Consider the following 17562-nt stretch of genomic DNA (forward strand, 5'->3'; position numbering starts at 1 on the left):
GAAATTTGTTGACTTAGCAGCAATACATGATAATATAGAAAAAAATAAGTAAATCAATTACAGTAAGTCTATTAAGTACATTAAATTAGTGCAAAAGCAGAAATAATAAAATATACAAAAGTGAGCTCTTGTTCATGGGTTCATTGTCCATTTAGGAATCGGATGGCAGAGAGGAAGACGCTGTTCCTGAATTGCTGAGTGTGTGCCGTCAGGCTTCTGTACCTCTTTTCTGATGGTAACAATGAGAGAGGGCCCAGGGTGATGAGGGCCTTTAATTATGAATGCTGCCTTTTTGAGGCACCGCTCCTGGAAGATGTCTTGAAGACTGTTTAGAAATCAAATGGTGGAGGAGAAGAAGCTGTTCTTTAGTCATTGAGTGTGTGTTTTCAGGCTGCTCTACCCCCATCCTGATTGTGGTAACGAGACAAGGGCATGTCCTGGTTGGTGTGGATGTCTAAAACTGTCAGCTGCCTTCCCGAGGCATCTCAGCTCACCACTGACTTCCGCTTTACAACACCATGGCATGTTATGACAACCAGACTATAGTTTTGTAGAAGTATCTGTCCACGCCAATGTTAGTTTCTTCTGAGAAAGTCACATGCATACATTACAGATACAATCTTTCCTACATGGTTGACTAACTCAATTATATTGCAAAGCTAAAAGCTAACAGAAAATAGACATCCACATGACTCTTGAACACACAAAATCATTAGAACATTGATGCATTTATCTTGTTTCTGATCATATACAGTAAATATCATTGAAAAAAGAAATCAAACAAAAAATCAGCAGGTTTGACACAAATAACATGTCTGAAAAATTACAAGCTTTGTTGACATCAATCAGTCAATACAATCTACCACATGAGTGGTATTGAGCATTGCCTCAATAAATAATTCCCCAGCAGTTCCAGGGAAATTAATATGCATCAGCACCATGCAAAAGATTCTCTATTTTAAAAGTTAGTGAACTTAACTGATTAATTGGATAATAAACTGTGAAACAAGAGATTATATTATTTTCCAAAATTGGAGTTTAATTTTTAAGAGTTCATTCTTGCAAAGACCAGAAATCAGTTTAAAGATTATTGGAAACTCTATGAATCTTTTAGAAATTACTCCACTTTGAAATTATCTCATTATAGTTTCCATTTTTACATAAAAATAGAAAAATGGTTTGCAACATGCTTCTAATATAGGGAGATCCAACAGATTCTTATTTCTTCTGCACGTAATTTCCTGTTTGTCAAATGGTACTCTTTTTGCTATACCCTCCTCATTTTTATTATTTTGTGACATTAGTAGCTTACAAAGACTTCGGGCAATTAGACAAGTTTTGCTCATAACCCAGCCCGGTATTATTTTTAACTGGTTAGTGCTATGCCACATCTACTGTATTAGGATCCTATTCATAAGCGAAAGTCTTCCACAAACACACACATGCTCGTCAACTCTATTTTTTCTGTTGTCAGCTAGGGTTTCTTTCACACACACAACATAAAGTTTCCTATTCCCCAATGCAATAGATCTGATGAAATAACCCACAGCTGAAAGAGACATTTTAAAACATTCAGAATCTTATAATTTTTATTCAGCATTCTTAGTTTCTTATTGTGCATTGTGAAGAAAATTAAGAAACCACAGGATTAATATTGGTCTGGTATAAGTGGAATGTTAAATGCAGACTTTATTTACTTATTGAGATATAGCATGCAACAGGCTGGCCTGCAATTTCCGATTTAACCCTAGCCTAATCATGGGTCAATTTGCAATGACCAATTAACCTACCAAATGGTATATCTTTGGACTGTGGGAGGAAATTGGAGCGCCCAGAGAAAACCGATGTGGTCACAAGGAGAATGTTCAAACTCCTTACAGGCAGCGGCAGGAATGGAACCCAGGTCTCCGGCACTGTACAGCACTCTACTAGCCACTACACTAACATGCCACCATTTGGTGGGCTGAAGTGCCTGTTTCCATGCTACATGTATCTCTGCTCCTATGTCAACAATAAGTTGAGAATGATCTGCCTTCTGATGAGTTTTGTGATCATACATGTATAGCCAGTGTAGTGGCAAAACTTCTCACCCATCTTATAGACATTAAACCAAACTGTAGGGAGCTAATGAGATTGTGGCACATAGTAACACATACACACGATGCTGGCAAACTATGCAGCATTTGTGGAGATGAATAATGAGTTGATTTGGGCCAAGATCCTTCAACAGGATGGTCCGAACTCTCAGTCCAAACCATTGACTCTTTATTCCTCTCCATAAATACTGCCTGACCTGCTGAGTTCCTTTAGCATGTTGTGAGTGTTATTCTGAATTTTCAGCATCTGCACAATCTCTTCTGATTAAGATAGTGGTACATATTTGCCAGTCTCTCACAGCAAGTGTGAGAAGTTGGAACAATCAACCCTATTAAATTGCACACTAGAAATAATCAGACTGTTTAGATATTTCCATATAGATCTCCGGCACAGTGCTTTAGTATACTTCACCCTTTTGTGAAATTAGATCAATATCCCTGACCCATCTGTTGTGGACAAGATAAGCTTTCTAACACTCAGAAAGTGGAATGCAATTGGATATTATAGAACCAAATTCAGTCTCCCAAAAAAGTATCACAACACTCTGTTACATGAGGGTATAGTTAGGTGTTGGCCTTATTGCTTATCACTGAGTTCCATGACAGACGCTCTCAATGGTGTGTGCCAAGCCCTGTTTATAAAGCTAATCTCTCAGCCCATGTTGGATAGAATAGTCTCCATGCTCTAAACCAGTGTTGGCAACAGAGTAAGCTATGGCACAATACTCCAGCCATTGTGGAAAGGGCTTATTACGTAACTGCTCATCTAACCAGTCACTTGCTGATCTGACCCGTCTCTCCACTGACCAGGTAGTCTACCTTCAATAAACACCATGTGCAGAATAACAATGATAGCCTGCAGTTCTTCATATAGTACCTCCCACTTGTTCATTCGTTATGTGCCGTGTCATACGATGTTGATGATCATCGTCTTTCCATGACCGTGATTCTTCTTGGCAAATCTTTCTACAAAAGTGATTTACCATTGCTGCCTTCTGGGTAGTGTCTTTACAAGATGGATGACCCTGACCATTATCAATACTCTTCAGAGTTTGTCTGCCTGGCGTCAGTGGTCACATAACCCGGACTTGTGATATGCACCAGCTGCTCATTCGACCATCCACTGCTTCCATGACTTCACATGACCCTGATCAGAGAGTCTAAGCAGGTGTTACACCTTGCCCAAGGCTGACCTGCAGGCTAGCAGAGGGAAGGAGTGCCTTGCAGCCCCTTTAGTAGAGATATATCCCCACTTCACCACCCCTAGTGTGTCTCTCACCTGTCGCTAGAAATTACAAATGGAAGTTAGTGCCAATGTTGACGAGTCCTGCAAAATGAAAGAACACAGTTGAACTTGCCTGAGAATATCAACAGCCTATTTATTCATGGGAACATTACAGCCATGCCCAAGGATGTTCTCACCCAAGATCAATAGGCATGCAATTCCATGAGGGAGTTATTAGTTTTTAATCAGTATATCATATTCACTATACAGCTGAATTTAATTTTTCTGAGTTTCCACTCCTTAGTCCAGAATGCATGAGCTTTTTGTTCTGCTTTTGCCTTGGCTGAGATTAATTATTTTGATCTAGGCTAGGGATTGAGCCAGGGAGCTTCCTGGTCTGTGTGACTCAAATGCTCACTGGATAACTTCACTGAGTCATTGCAGGAGACATCACTCAGGCAAAGTTAACACAGTCAAACATAGATCTTCATATTGTAACTTTTTGTGGATACTACGAACTGAAAATACATATCCCTCCGGCTGGAAAATGTTAATGAAATGTTGGAACCAAAATAATGTTGGATTTGATAGAAAGAATCTTCCAGTTAGAAAGGATAATTAAAGGAAATTTCAAGGGATGTTACAAAAGGGGCTTTTCGTCTGTTTTCATTATGCAGTGACTCAGAACCAGTGCTCCAATTAGTTTGGAACATGCTTCACACAGACAATCTCAGAGGGAAAAATGTATGGCTGTGCGTCAATATTTCTGGTTGTGTAACTGGGGAGCCTTGATCAATGATCATGCGATAAACCTCACTCAAATTCAATTATTTTAATAAAATGGAATAAAAAGCTAATTTCAGTAACAACGATCCTCAAAACAACGAGGTTAATTAGAGTTCAATGTAGATCCATTTGGATGTTTGGTGTATCAAATTTATTTTCTCTTTCAGGTCTGTGAATCATGCAGGATTGACCAAAGAGAGATGTTGGCTCAAATATAACAGGGGAAGAGTAAAGGAAAATAGAATTAAACTAGCACATGTTCTGAACTCTTTTGTACAACTTGGGCAAAATCTTTCTATTTTGATCAGCCACTCACACACTACAGAATTGTTTATGAATACTGTTGGCCTGTGGACAAGGTGGATAAAATTCTACAAAAACAATTCTTTCAGTTCCCCATTCCATCCTTAAATATTAAATTGTAACTATGGAAGATAAGATGATGTTATTCACAATGGTATGCTGGAGATGTGAGTCATACTGATCTGTTCAATGTTGAAAATTTCATTGTCACTATCCAAGAAATAAAGTATGGTGGGCCAATATTTATTAATGAAACTGTATCTGCAGGCCAAACATTCGGAAAGAAATCCATTGATAAAGTTACTGCAATTACTTTGCTGCCTTATATCTCATTGCACCTGAAGATGATGTTTCTGATATCAGAAAATATGCTTGTGACTTTGGGATGTCTTGAAATATGCCAAGCTGGGAAATTCACATCCTCGGAGATTGCCTGTAAAAACAACAATTTTCTTTTTCATGCGATCTTTGATTACGTTATTGTTGAACCACTCATTTTTCTCCACAATAGAGATTGAAGATTTGTTTTTATCAATAAAAACATTAACAATATGGGGTAAAGGTAGATATAAATCAACCATAAGCCCACTGCATGGCAGAACAGACCAGGGAGGTTAAATGAAACCTACCCCTTACTCCTTCTGTAAATATCCAGGAGAATAGTCTGTATTCCTCCAAGAAGAATAGGGTTTGGAGTCTTGCGTGCTTCAATGACCCAGAGAGCTATGTTGACTGGAGTCAGGGCTTTATGTTTAGGGTCACCCATGCCAAATAGGTCAAAGGGTAGAGGCCAGACTAACAGTGGTCCACCAATCCTCCAGGTTCAAGTGTTCAGTTCAGGGCTAACAAGACCGACTGGTAAATCAAAACTGTTACAGAAGCAGTAATAGAGAATCCTTCTACATCTGAGTGTGACAGTGTTCCTGAGTGACTGACAGTAGTGAAAACTGAGCTCCTGGCACGATGAAGGAAACCCTGAACATTGCCAGGGATGGAGGACCTTCACTGCTTCCTTAAAAGCCTGCAGCATAAAATGCAGTAGTGATACTGTCTGTATTATTCTTGTGCCTGTGGTAGTAGTAAGAAATCCTCTTCACTGCACTAGGTATGGGAGAGATGAAGGTCCTCGAGTTAGTTCACTGCAGTGAAGAGTTAAACATGCATATCCCATTTGGTGTTTGCTTCAGTACAGCACACTGTATACAGAGTCTTTGTTGTCTGACAACCATCGTGTAATGAGGTTCGAAAGTCACCTGGTGAGGAGGCAATAGGTTTCATGTGGAGGCTTTTGTGTACAGCCGAGTTTATGAGACCTTACCCTTCTATTTCTTTGCTTAAAAATTGTGAATCATTAGCAGAACGATGGTGGGAAGAGTCGGACTGTAAAGGACCTGAACGCTTTCAGAGAGGAGCAGGCCTTTTGTTTTTGCGCCATGTCAAAAATGCTCACCTAATTAAACCTGATATATCTGGCCAAAGAGAAATGATTTGTAAATGGTTCTTTTGGAATTTACTTAATGAGTTTAGAAGCCCATTGTGCAGAGGGGATTGCTGTGAGGTGGAATTAAAATTAAGTTATTAAAAAAGAGCAAATGGTGGGGGTGGTGAGTTGGGGAAACTGTGACAGGCTGATGTGTCTGTAGGCAAGGTGTAGTTAGAGGAGCCTCTGGAACACAAAAGCACATGAACTGAAGCAAGTCATTCATTAGCAAACAGTGAATAACAGACAGACTCCTTGCCTATTTAAAGCTGCTCTGTTAAATGTGAGCGTGGACAGCTGTCATTGCAATATACACACACACCTTGATCAGGGCGAATCATTGGCACCATTTTCTTCAGCAAACACCACCAGACCTTTCTCTTTCTTTTTTTTTGTCCTGTTCCTCTTGGGTTGAATTCTCTTTTTCTTCCAAGTCTGCAGAGAGTAAAAGAGCTTGTTAAGCTGCTTGGATCATGTGGGATATTTTGACTGGTGCTGCACTTTGGCCGCTTGCCTGAAGTAACAGTGTCAAGGAATAACCTGCTGTAATTGCCACATTTGCAGTTTGACGAGCATTTTGTATGCATGTTCAGACCTTTGAATTTGAAAGAAATTGTCAACTTTTGTAAAGATCCTGTAAATTGCATCTTACAACTCAACAGTATTCCCTTGTCAGTTCACTGGATATCCTTTGCTTGTGGAAAAAAAACTTAGCATGCAATAGAACAGAGTTTGCATTTTGAAATACAATTCATGACCGTGCACATGCTTCAGTTAAACCAGTTAGGCATGTTAAGTTAGCCATTTGAATTGTTTAAGCATTTAAATCAATTCAATTATTTGTTTTCCAAACACTACTTCAAGGGAAATGAGGCAACTCACACATAAATTCCGATTGTTAATTTTGAACTAATTCAGTCATACTGATCATTTGAGACAGCACAATTGATATTGCTGTCAAAAATCCTCCGGCTCGAAAGATGTTTTTACAGAACATCATTGTGACATTTGCTTGGAAACGTGTCCTCTTCAAGCATTTGATTAATGTAATGTAATAAAAAAGACACAGGTTCAAGTGTCTCAGCATGTTGAGTGCATTTAATTTCATTGGATGGAATTCTGAGGAATACCTTTCACAAACTTTCTAAATCAATAATTTAACAGGATTATCACGTCTTAAAATTTTTGGGTCTACATAGGGAACATTTTATTTTTACAGATCACATTATTTCCATGAAAATGTTATTTAATTCTAGCAAGGTTCTGGTAAACTGAACAGTTTGCAAATCAGAAGTGTGGCCATGAATCGCACTTCCATATGGCAGAAGGCATGGCAGCACAATGCTTTATGGTAGAGATGACACAGGTTCAATTCCCACTGCTGTCTGTAAGGAGTTTATACGCTCTCCCCAGTTTCCTCTGGGTGTTCTGGTTTCCTCCCACAGTCCAAAGTTGTACCATCTGGGAGGTTATCAGTACAACTTTTGCTTGACAGGTTGCTCGAAAATTCTTCCCCTTTGCCATCAGACGTCATTGCCTGGAGATGAGATAATGTAAAAAACAGAACTGGCCACAGCCAGCAACCATAATTCATGCCACTATCTCCTTAACAACCCATTAGTTCCATTCTCATATGGAATAGTGTGCAGTGCAGAGTGGCTTCCTTGGTGAGGAAAGGAATGTCTAGTTTTAGCTCACAGCTTGTACCACATAATCAATGCCTGAAATTTCCAAATAGAAAAACACCTGAATCTATTCTGTTTATCAAATGACTTCTCAAAATTTTCACTTGTTTCCTTCTAAATCTACAAAAGAACATTCTTTCTGTGCTCTTATGTTCCGCCATTTGATCTGCATTTTATACAAAGTTATTTGGAACTGGAAAGTGGAATAAGACCATAAGACATAGGTACAGAATTAGGACATTTGGCCTATTAAGTATTCACTGCCATTTCATCATGGCTGATCCATTTCCCTTTCAATCCCATTCTTCGTCTTCTCTCTGTACCCTTTCATGGCCTGACCAATCAAGAAACTATCAACCTCTACCTTAAGTACAGCCAATGTGCAGGCCTCAAAGCTGCCTGTAACAATGAATTGCACAGATTCACCACCATTTGACTGAAGAAATTCCTCATTATCTCTATTCTAAATGGACATACCTCTATTTTGAAATTGTGCGCTTTGGTCCTAGACTCCCTCACCATTAGAAACATCCTCTCTGCATCCATTCTATCCAAGCCTTTCAACATTCAATAGGTTTTAATGAGATTCCCCTCGTTCTTCTAAATTCCAATGAGTAAAGACACAGAGCTGTCAATTGCTCCCATGTGATAAGCCTTTCATTCCTGGAATAATTCTTGTGAATGTCCTCTGAGCCGACTCCAATGTCAGCACAGTCTTTGTCAAATATGGGGCCTAAAGTTGCTCATAATACCCCAAGTGAGGCCTCACCAATGCCTTATAAGGACAGCATTGCATCCTTGCTGTTATAGTCTAGTACTCTTGAAATGAATGGTAACATTACATTTGCCTTCTTTGCCACTGACTCAACTTGCAAATTAACCTTTAGGGAGTCCTGCACGAGGTCTTCCAAATCCCTTTGCACCTCAGATTTTTGAATTTTCTCCTTGTTTAGAAAATAGTCGATGCTTTTATTCCTTCTAACAAAGTGCATACACCTCCTGGCTCTGTATTTGTCCATTTGTCACTTTTTTACCCATTCCCCTAATCTGTCCAAGTCCTTCAACAGCCTCTTTGCTTCCTCAACACTTCCTAGCCCTCCACCTATCTTCATATCATCCGCAAACTTGGCCACGAAGCTATGAATTCCATCCATCCAAATCAGTGACAAATAAGATAAAAAGAAGCAGTCACAACATCAACCCCTATGGAGCACCAGTAGTCACTAGTAGCCAATCAGAAAATGCTCTCTTTATTCCCACTCTTTTCCTCCTGCCAATCAGCCAATGTTCTATCCATGCTACTATCTTCCTTGTAATACCATAGGCTCTTAACTTGTTAAGCAGCCCTTAAGCAGCTTCATGTGCTGCACCTTGTCAAATGCTTTCTGAAAATCCAAGTACACAACATCTACTGATTCTCCTTTGTCTTCCTGCTTGTTATTTCCTGAAAGAATTCTAACAAATTTATTAGGCTAGAATTTTGCTTAAAGTAACCGTGCTGACTTTGGCCAATTTTACAAGTACCCCAAAACCATATCCTTAACAACCGACTCCAACATTTTTCCCACCCCAGAGATCAGGCTAACTAACCTTTAATTTCCCTTCTTCTGCCTTCTTCTCTTCTTAAAGAATGAAGTGAGATTTGCAATTTTCCAGTCCTTTGGAACCATTCTGGACTCTAGTGTTTCTTAAAAGATCATTACTAATGCCTCCATAATCTCTTCAGCTACCTCTTTCAGAACCCTGGGGTGTAGTCCATCTGGTCTAGTTGACTTATATACCTCCAGCCCCTTCAGTTTCCCCAAGCTTCTTCTCCCTAGTAATACCAACTACACTCACTTCTGACTCCAACACTCTCGAACTTCCGGCATGCTACTTGTACCTTTCACAGTAAAGGCAGTTTACTCAGTTTGTCCACTATTTCCTTGTCATTCACTACGATCTCTCTTGTGTCATTTTCCAACAGTCCAATATCAACTCTTGTCTCTCTTTTACTCTTTATATATTTGATAAATCTTTCAGTATCCTCTTAAATATTGCTGGCTAGCTTACTTTCATATTTCATCTTTTTCTTCCTTAAAAAATTTAAGGACACTATTTAGAAATACCTGAGATGTTCAGAATACTTTTTGCTCATGATTTAATTCAATCTTCCTCCACCTATTATTGAAAACAATGAAAAAGATTAGTAATATTTGCTAAAGATTGCATTTAAAAAAATAGACAGGATTGATCTTTCTGAAAAATCTTTGGAATTTAGTCATTTCCTAATGAGTTCTGGTTCACTCTGTCCATCTGTATATTTAAAAAGTTGAACATGTGTGCTACTGTGCTTTCATGGTATAGGGTTGTACTATTGGGCTGTTTTCTAATTTTGGCTTTCAAGGATGTCTGAGCATCATACATGAGATGGATGAGGCAGATTATCCAAGTAACAGAACTGTCCTCTGTAGTTCTGGGCTTGACCACAGTAACTATTGCCCAAAATTATTACATTCTTTTTCATTCTTGTTATTGAATTTCTAGCCCTTTATATGAATAGTAAAAAGTCCAAGAGCACTTTAGAAAAGAAATGAAAATTGTCTACATACCTCTCCATCAAATAGCACAATAGACACAGGCCATTAATAAACATAAATTTAAAGTTCAAAGTAAATTTACCATTAAAGTATATATACAGTATGTCACCATTTACAACGATGAAATTAATTTTCTTGTAGGCATACTCTTAAATCCATGATAGAATAATAACCATAATAAAATCAATGAAAGACCGCACCAACTTGGGCATTCAGCCAATGTGCATATGACAACAAACTGCAAATCGAAGAAAAAAGAAGTAATAATAATAAACAAATATCGAAAACATGAGGTGAAGAGTCCTTGAAAGTGAGCCCATAGGTTGTGGGTACATTTCAATAATGGGGCAAGTGAAATTGAGTGAAGTTATTCCCTTTGGTTCAGAAGCCTGATGGTTGAGGGGTAATAACTGTTCCTGAACCTGGTGGTGTGAGGTCTGAGGGTCCTGTAAAATTGTAGTTTAAGTGAGGCATGCACACAATTGTCAGACACTTTGTTTCAGTGTCTCTGCATCCAAATTTTCTTGCTCTCATTTTGCTTTGTTTTGGACCTGATTCATCTTTGTAATTTACACTTTCTCCTCAAGCCCATTTACTCTCTCCTGCTTAAATCAAATGGGTTAAAGTGATTCCTTCTTGATCGTCCTAATTACTTGGTGCCTGGATTCCCTTATGCTACACTGTCAGTTCACAGTTTGAGTAACTTATCACAGAAAACAAAATATAAAATCAAAATACACAAAGGCAAACACTTTACAGGCGATATTATTAAACAGGGAATAAGACACAGGAGATTTTCGGGGAGATAACGATAAACCCTGCAAGGGGAGGATGAGTTAATGCTGTGATGTAATCCTTCAATAGAAATTGTAATTATTCAGTGATAATAAATTTAAACATTGCTTTTTCTTTCTTCAAAAGATTAAAAGTTAAAAAGAATGTTTATTTGGCTTATTTGAGTGAGGCCTGTGTCAGTCAGGGTTGACCATGGAGTTACTTACGTTTTAGCTGCCCAGATGTGCAAGCTAGGGCAGTACGATATGGAGAGCAAACTGCTGTTTATGTAGCAAGTCCCCCTCCATGCGTCTGATGAATCCAAAGGAACGGCAGAGACCAACACAGTTTGGCACCAGCAGTGTCGCAGGAGTTGTCAGTCTTCAACGCAATGTGGGACTGCGTCTGGGACTCCAGCTGCCCATAAGGAGATTGCATGTTTTCCCAGTGACCACGTGCTTTTCCTCTGATTTCCTCCCACATTTCAAAGAGGTCTGCTTACCGTTAGTAAGTTGTGGACATGCGATTTTGGCACTGGAAGCGTAGTGACACAGGTGGGCTGCCCAGTACAATCTTCATTAATTTGGTTTGAAGCAAAGAGCACATCACACTATGTTACACATGACAAATAAAGATAATCTTTAAATCTAATCTACATTCTTTGTGGAATTTTTGGGCTTAACTTAATTTGTGTTTGTGTGTTAATTTGTCCCAGCATTTCAAGCTTAACAATCAACAGTTCTGCTAAGCAATCAGTCTGATTAGTAATCAGTTCATTGATTATTTTTATGGTTCATCTAAATAGCTGAACAGCTATGCATTCCAAACTTTGGAAATGTTAACCTGCACATTTGAGTTAAGGAGAAAATAGTCCATGCACCAGACAAATTATGATGGCTTTATATGCAAACGTCTCATAGATCAAATAGGGCTTACATTTAGCAGCACAAAGTAGGAAGTATATTTATTATCAAAGTACGTATACTATACACAACTTTGAGATTCATCTACTACAGGCAGCCACAAAACAAAGAAACCTAAAAGAAGGCAGTTCGAACACCTGATGACCAGAAAAAAAACAAACTGTGTAAACAATAAAAGTAAGCAACTAACATTCGGAACTGAAGTTCATGAAAGTGAGTTCATAACTATGAGGACAGTCATCACTGCACTCAGTCCGGAAGCTTGTTAGTTGCAGACAACAGCCTCAGCTCAATGCGAGATGAGTAAACCTCGCAGAGCAATGAGCTGAACTGGCCCGTCCTTCGCCTCTGGCCCCAACATCGTGATTTTTTCAATCCAGCCCGGTGCTTAGATCGTCTAGACCCCGGGTCGTTCCTCATTCTTGAACTTGGGCACTGCCGCTTTGATACGCACTAAGGTCTGGACCCTGCCTTCTCGATTTAGCCTGTACCTGACCTTTCCAGTTCCAGTAAGAATAAAAGTGATGATTGGGTCTGTGTTCACATTATTAGTGGAAAGATTAAATACAACCTTTCTCTTTGTAGTCCATCTGATGCAATATCAACAAACCAAAAGAATACAGGTAGGCCTGTGTGTCCAAATTCAAATTCAACATTCGAAGTAAATGCATTATCAAGTCCATTTACAGTATTATATATTACCTTGAGATTCATTTTTTGCAGGCCCTTATAAGGAAAATAACAAGCTGCATCACTGCATGATACAGGAACTGCACTGCAGCAAATAGTTAATGGAAAGTTGCCTAAAAAGGACTGTAACATCATGAAGGGTCCCATCCTCGCTGCTCATGGACTGTTTGTCCCAGAACCTTTAGGGAAAAGGCTACATAGCATCCACACCATGATCATAAGACTCAAAAACAGTTCCTTTTTGCAAGCTATAAGGCTGATCAGCACCTTCACCCACTAACCTACCCAAGGTACCACACACCACCACTATTTAGCATTTCCTGACAGAGCCACCTTATGTACAGACACTCCTGTGTCTAGTGTCACTTTATGGATATATAATCTATAATCTATAATCATGATATATGTATATCAGCTATCTATGTATTTATATGTATTGTAAATTATTATGTTCTTTATCTTATTTCTTTTTGTGCTGCATTGGGTCTGGAGTAGCAATTATTTTGTTCCCCTTTGCACTTTTGTACAGCAAATCTTGTATCTTTAATCTGGGTGACGAATTTCTTCTTGTCTCTGTCCTGAGTGGCTATCTCAATATTGTGAAACTCTGACAAATGGTTCCAGGTACCCCGGCCAAGAGAAACATCAACGTTCTGTCTACACTGTCAGCCCTATTATGAATTCTGTTCAATTCATTTAATCACCTCTCATTCTTCTTATGTCAAGAGAAGCTAAACCCAATCTGTCTAGACTCCTCTTGTATGACAAATCTGCCATCACAGAAATCACACTGATGGAGATGGCAGTCTATTTCATGGTTGACTATAGGCAAGAGGATACAGCCAGCAATGGGGCTGAAATCATCAAAGCTGACTGTCTCTTCAGGTTTAATCCTGCTGCTCATAATCCACCTCCTTCTCAACCTATACTCTCTTGTGATTTGCAAGCTGCAGACAGTTTTATTCAAGATTCAAGATTGCTTAATGTCATTCTCAGAAAACAAGTGTTAAGCTGAAAGAAATAATAGTTACTCCAGATCCACTGCAGCACAAAACCCCACAATAATATAAATAATACAAGATTAAAAAAAGGCATAATAAATCTAAATACATAAAATTGATTGTATGACCATAGATTGACTGTATGTCCATAAAGTAATGCTAGGCACAGGTGTGTCTGTACATAAAGAGACAGACAGGGAATGATAAAGTAGTGGTGGTTAGGGGTGTGGAGGGCTGGGTTAGTGGGTGGAGGTGTTGATGAACCTTGCTGCTTGGGGAAAGTAACAGTTTATGGGTCTGTTGGTTCTGGCTTGGATGCAACGCAGCCTCCTCCCTGATGGATGTGGGACAAACAGTCCATGAGCAGAGTAAATGGAATCTTCATGATGTTACTGGCTCTTCTTTGGCACCTTTCTGTATATAATGCTCTTGATGGTGAATAGGTTGGTGCCGGTGATGCACTGGGTAGTTTAGATGACCTGTTGTAGAACCTTCCGGTCTGTTGCAGTGAAGTTTCCCTACCATGCAGCAATGCAACTTTGAGGAAATCTGCAGATGCTGGAAATTCAAGCAACACACACAAAATGCTGGTGGAACGCAGCAGGCCAGGCAGCATCTATAAGGAGAAGCGTTGTTGACATTTCGGGCCGAGACCCTTCGTCAGGACTAACTGAAAGGAAAGATAGTAAGAGATTTGAAAGTAGGAGGGGGAGGGGAAAATGCAAAATGATAGAAGACCAAGAGGGTGGGGTGAAGCTGAGAGCCGGAAAGGTGATTGGCAAAAGGGACACAGAGTTGGAGAAGGGAAAGGATCATGGGATGGGAGGCCTAGGGAGAAAAAAAGAGGGGGAGGGGAGCACCAGAGAGAAATGGAGAACAGGCAGAGTGATGGGCAGAGACAGAAAGTAAAAAAAGGGGATGGGGGAGAAAAACTAAATATATCATGGATGGGGTAAGAAGGAGAGGAGGGGCATTAATGGAAGTTAGAGAAGTCAATGTTCATGTCATCTGGTTGGAGCCACACATTTTACTTCCACGTCCCACTCCCATTCTGATATGTCTATCCATGGCCTCCTCTACTGTCAAGGTGAAGCCACACTCATGTTGGAGGAACAACACCTTATATACCTGCTGGGTAGCCTCCAACCTGATGGCATGAACACTGACTTCTCTAACTTCTGTTAATGCCCCTCCTCCCCTTCTTACCCCATCCTTGATATATTTAGTTTTTTTCCCCATCCCCTTTTTTTACTTTCTGTCTCTGCCCATCACTCTGCCTGTTCTCCATCTCTCTCTGGTGCTCCCCTCCCCCTCTTTCTTTCTCCCTAGGCCTCCCGTCCCATGATCCTTTCCCTTCTGTAGCTCTATATCCCTTTTGCCAATCACCTGTTTGGCTCTCAGCTTCACCCCACCCTTTTCAGGTCTTCTCCTATCATTTCGTATTTTCCCCTCCCCCTCCTACTTTCAAATCTCTTACTATCTTTCCTTTCAGTTAGTTCTGACGAAGGGTCTCGGCCTGAAACATCGACAGCGCTTCTCCCTATAGATGCTGCCTGGCCTGCTGCATTCCACCAGCATTTTGTGTGTAATGCAACTTGTCAAGATGCTCTCAACCGCACAGCGGTAGGATGACGTGAGTATAGATGTGCAAAGTCCAGCTCTCTCCATTCTTCTCAGAAAGGAGAGGAATTGGTGGACTTTCCTCACTGTGTAAAATGTGTTCTGGGACCATGAGAGGCTGTGCGAGATGTACGCTCACAGGAGTTTGGAACTTCCTACAGTTTCCACTGCCGTGCCATCGTTGTGAAGAGGGGTGTGTGTGGTGCGAGTTCTCATGGAGTCGATGACCATCTCCTTTGTCTTGTTGACATTGCTGAAGAGGTTATTTGCCTGGCACCAGCCCTTGAACTCCTCCACCTCCTCTCTGTAGGCTGCCTCATTGTTGTTGGTGATGAACTCCTCCACCCTCGTGTCATCGGCAAACTTAACAATGTAATTACTTGGGTGTTTTGCAGTGCAGTCACGTGTGAGTGGAGGGTACAGCAATGGGCTCAGCACACGACTGTGGGGGAACCCCTGTTGAGGAGGGTGGGGAGGGAGGAGCGGTCATGCATCCTGTCTGTCTGAGGCCTGTTCATTAGGAAGGCCAACACCCATTTGCACAATAGTGTATTGAGACCGAGGAGTAAAGTTTATTCATCAAGGTTTGTAGGACGAGAGTGTTGATTGCTGAAATTAAATCCAGAAACAACATTCCGATCTAAGTGTCCTTGTTTCTAGGTTTGTCAGGACCAGGTGCATGACTATTGCTGTGCCATCTGTAGTAGAGCAGTCCTGCTGGTAAGCACATTGGTGAGTGCAACTCCTTGCAACACAACTTTAGCCATGTACATTTCTCATTTCAAGGTTTTCAAAAACTGCAAGCATGCCAGATAATAGAGGAGCAACAAGGTGAAAGTGATGATAAAGAAACACTCCCTTCATTTCACACTTTCAGTCACCAGTTCTGATACAACAAGTTTTTAAAGTTTAAGGCAAAGGCCGTGACTGTGGGCTATGAAGAAGAAGGAGCAGGACAGAGGTAAAGGATGGTGCAGGTTCCAGGTTGCTGGAGTGCAAGGTCATAAATGCCCACTTGCGTGGACCTAACTGTAGAAGAGAGAGAAAAACCCACACAAACTGAAACTTTTGTGGCAATGAAGGAAGTGAACGAGAAACCCTGTGTTCAATGTCAAGAAAATCAACAAATTAGCATTTAGATTGGAATTGGAAATAGCGACCAATTTTATTCATGTACTTGAGGTCCTACCTGTGAATTAATGTTAATGCCCTGACCCATTACAATACAAGCAGTACCATAACACTGCCATGATGACATGCCGGACTGCTGCCGATGTCCCCACAGTTTCCTTTCAGTTTCAGGTTCATTAGTAGTCCTGAACTGCACCACACAGTGCAACAGATCTTTTTGTTTTCTATCTCTTTAAATGCCTTCACTAATCTATTAACTAGACAACTCTATGGACGTAGGGATCACCTAGGTGTCACTGGCTTCAACCTATCAAAGTTTCCCTTTGTCCCATACATTCCAATCTCACCACCTTTACAGGTTAAAATATCTTGTCTTCTCGTCCCAGTTCTGATGAAAGGTTTTAGACCTGAAACATACACTCTGCTTCTCTTTCTACTGTTGGCACGAGCTGCAGTGTGTTTTCTGTTCTTATTGGTGCTGGTGTAAGTGGCTTCTAAGAGTATAAGCCCTTTGTTCAAAAGTCCAAAGTCCAAAGTAACTATCAAAGTATATGGATATATGTCATCATGTACAGCACTGAGATTTATTTTCTTGTAGGCATACTCAATAAATCCAGTAACCACAACAGAATCAATGAAAGACCACACCAACAGGGCAATCAGTGTGCAAAAGTCAACAAACTGCGTAAGTACAAAAAGAAAGAAATAATAATAATAATAATAATAATAATAATAATAATAATAAATAAACAATAAGTATTGATAACATGAGACAAAGGCTACGTCCACACTACACCTGATAAATCCATAACCAAAGCTTTTTCTCTTCGTTTTTACCCTTTGTTCACACTAAAACTGCGTTTTCGTCCCCCGAAATCGGAGCTTTTCAGAAACGCTCTCGAAAGTGTTATTTTTGAAAACGCCAGATTGGCTGGATCAGTGTGGACGGGGTAACCGGAGACTTCTGAAAACGCTGTCAGATGGCAGCCCGCTAATTCATTGTTTTCTTGAACGCAACCTAACAATTTCAGAACAGACGGCAACGAAACTGACTCCAGCAGAATTAGAAACGTACTCACCAAATATTTCGACCCATAACTTACTGAATAAATAAGCATCACGAGTGAATCTGCAGATGCTGGAAATAAATAAAAACACAAAATGCTGGCAGAACTCAGCAGGCCAGAGAGCATCTATGGGAGGAGGTAATAACGACGTTTCGGGCCGAAACCCTTCATCAGGAGTGAAGTAACTTGGGATGGTCGAGGG

At 40.2% G+C, this 17562-nt stretch overlaps 1 long non-coding RNA gene across 1 annotated transcript in view; it reads right to left on the reverse strand.

Moving 5' to 3' along the window:
* Nucleotides 1–796: 796 nt before the first annotated feature.
* LOC132394299 (uncharacterized) overlaps nt 797–17562 on the reverse strand; it is a 55192-nt gene continuing 38426 nt past the window's right edge. The window contains exons 2-3 of the long non-coding RNA XR_009512266.1: nt 6213–6325; nt 797–4843 (exon numbers count right to left, since the gene is read on the reverse strand). This is a non-coding gene — a long non-coding RNA (uncharacterized LOC132394299). The remainder of the gene's footprint in view (nt 4844–6212; nt 6326–17562) is intronic.

Source organism: Hypanus sabinus, chromosome 5 (genome assembly GCF_030144855.1).
Source record: "Hypanus sabinus isolate sHypSab1 chromosome 5, sHypSab1.hap1, whole genome shotgun sequence".
NCBI classification, from domain to species: domain Eukaryota; kingdom Metazoa; phylum Chordata; class Chondrichthyes; order Myliobatiformes; family Dasyatidae; genus Hypanus; species Hypanus sabinus.